Source organism: Exserohilum turcica, assembly GCF_000359705.1.
Source record: "Exserohilum turcica Et28A unplaced genomic scaffold SETTUscaffold_19, whole genome shotgun sequence".
NCBI classification, from domain to species: domain Eukaryota; kingdom Fungi; phylum Ascomycota; class Dothideomycetes; order Pleosporales; family Pleosporaceae; genus Exserohilum; species Exserohilum turcicum.
In genome coordinates, this window is record NW_007360014.1 from 625,917 (window position 1) to 628,829 (window position 2,913).

Sequence of the window (2,913 nt, forward strand, 5' to 3'; positions counted from 1 at the left end):
CTAGTGGCTCTCATGGCCATCAAGAATAAGTAGGCAACGTGTGCCAACAACGCGAGTCTTGTGTGAGCATCAAAGTGCTTTAGCCAGGCAACACCTAGCTCGTTATTCGTCCAGCTGTTGTCGCTGACTGCGATCGCCCAGTCGCGTGGGATCTCTGCTTCGTACCAGGCGGATAGATGATATTTGCCAGCAAAGATGAGGAATGGCGGAACTGCCCAGCCAGCTGCGTTAATCGCTGCGATCAGCGTTACCCACCCACGATTGCCTGGCTCAACTGCCTTTAGTCGGCCCCTCCTCTCTGACGCTGTTACGACTAGCTGAGTCGTGATCTTGCCCATCATGAAGCCAGCTTCGTCGAAGTTGTAGACGTCCTCGTCACAGATGCCGTACTTAGCCTTTGTCTGCTCTACAAGCTCAAACCAGCTCTTGATTAGGACTGGATCTTCACATAGAGCTCTCTGCCTATCGTACGCTCGATTGAAACGCGTCGTAAGACTGTCTGTACGCTTGACAAAGTTGGCTGGCCACTTCTGCCCAACCTGGCCAGCGCCGCGCGCAGCCAGCAGCTTATCAGCCATATCGCGCACAGCAGCATACGTGGGCGCAAATCCACGTAGATCTAGATCAAGTATATAATCAACTATCACCTCCTCTTCTAGCTTAGTAAGCTTCTTTGAGTTAGGCTGGCAATCGCGTCGAGCAGGTATACTAGCGCGTTAGCGGCGGATTGTTCGTTTAGACACGTTGTAGATAGCAGCAGCGCAACGATTACTTTGTGTTTAATAGAGATTAATAGAAGAAATAGCAAGCTGAATATCTGCTTTATTTAAAGCTAATTAAGTAGCGCTACGTTGAGCCATTGTTCGTTGAGATAGGAGAGGTGCGCAGGTTTGGTGGGGTGCGGCGCTCGCTTACCTGCGGCGCTCGCTTGCCACATACGTTATTTAGTTTTGTTGTTTTTTGTTTGGTGTAAGACAATTCTTTTAACTTTAAATTCGTCTTCCTCTTTAGGTTTAAAATAAAATGTTTTTTGTAGTAGCGTTTTGGGGTCTGCTAGTTCTAATAGGCGTATGTAGAATCTTAGGTGTATCTTCGCGTTGGCTAGCAGGTCAAGTGTATATGTAACTAGTCCGTTTTGTTTCGAAATTAAAAATAGTCTGACCTTAACATTGTCTAGTCCCTTGCTAGGTCGTTTTGTGCGAAGGTTTTTTGTAAGTAGATATACTTTATCCCCCTTCTTTAGTTAAGGTGCTATTTTTCTTTTCTTATTTTAGTAGGAAATGCTTTGGCGTTAAGCCTGTTTAAGTGATTCTTATAGTTCCTCGTGAATTTTCTTTAGTTGTTTAGCTATTGCGATGGCTGCTTCTATCTTTAGACTTGGATATGTTCTAGTAAAGAGATTTAGATGTCGTCCGTGGTTGGCGTAAAACGGTGTTTTGCCTATTGCTTTTGATGTTTTATTGTTGTATGCCATCTGTGCTATAGGTAGTAGTTATACCTAATTGTCTTGCTAATAATTAGCGTAAATCCTAAGATATGTCTTTATTATTTAGTTTATTCGTTCTGTTTGTCCGTTAGTTTATAGGTAGTAAGCTGTTAACAGCTTTCTCTTAGTTCTAATTGCTGCAAGTAGTGTCGTCCAAAAGTTGGATGTAAATAGCTTGTCTCTATTGCTAATAATTAACTTTAGTATTCTGTGGTATTGGATAATTCTATTGTAGATAATGTATGCTAAGTCCACTGCTATGTAGTTGTTCCTGAATAGGATATACTCTGCTTGTTTTGTAAAGCGATCCACTACAACAAGTATTGCATTGTAGGTAACCTTAGTCGTTAGATCCTTTAATGCTAGTAGTCCTGTAACAAAGTCTATGGAGATGTCTGCCTACAGTTCTTGTGGTAGTTCTAGGGCTTGCATTTCTCCGTATGGTGCGTGCGTGCTATGCTTGTTCTTTTAGCATTCTGCGCATTTGGCGATATATGCTATGACTTTGTCTTTTATTCCTTTAAATTAGTAGTTGCGCTAAATTAGTTCTATAGTCCTAGCGATTCCTAGATGTCTGTGTACAGGATTGCTGTGATATTCTTTAATAATAGTTTGTTATACTTCTTTAGGTACATTGTTTCTAATTTTTATAATAATGTTAAGTTTATATGCAGGTCCTAAGGATCCGTCTCTATTAGTCTTAAGTATAGGTTTGTTAACTATTGTCTTAGTTCCTGCGATGTCGTGTTGTTAGCTAAGAGCGTTAGCTCTTCTGTTTTCTTTCCCTAGTGTGTAGACGATTTTGAACTTATATTGTCCTAATAGTTTAGCCTATCTAGTCTGTCTTTAGTTAAGTACCTTTGTTGTCGTGAAGTGTACTAGGTTCTTATAGTCCGTATAGATCGTGAGTTCTAAGCAGCTTTCTGCGTATACTCTCTAGTGCTGCAGACATGCTACAATAGCTAGTAATTCCTTGTCATGTACATCGTATCGTTCTTCTAGTCCTAAGAACTTCCTTAAGTAGTATGCTACTAGGTGCCACTTGTCGTCGGTAAGTATGCTAGCACAGCCTCCTAGGGCTAGATCTAATGCGTTGGTTTCAATCTTTATTAGTACGCCTGGTGTAAATATTCTAAGGCATAGTAGTGTAATATATGCTGTCTTAAGCTTGTTAAAGGCTTTATCTGCTTTGTTGCTCTACACAAATGGCGTATCTTTCCACGTAAGTTGTGTCATTAGTATCGCGATCTTTAAGAAGTCCTAAATAAATTGCCTATTAAAGTTTACAAATCCTAAGAATAATTAGATTTCTATAACTATAGTTAGTGTTAGCTAGTCTTTAATAACTTAAATCTTCTCTTCGCTCATTTGTACTCTGTTGACTCCTATTGTGTAGCCTAAGAAGTCAACCTTATTATTATTATTCC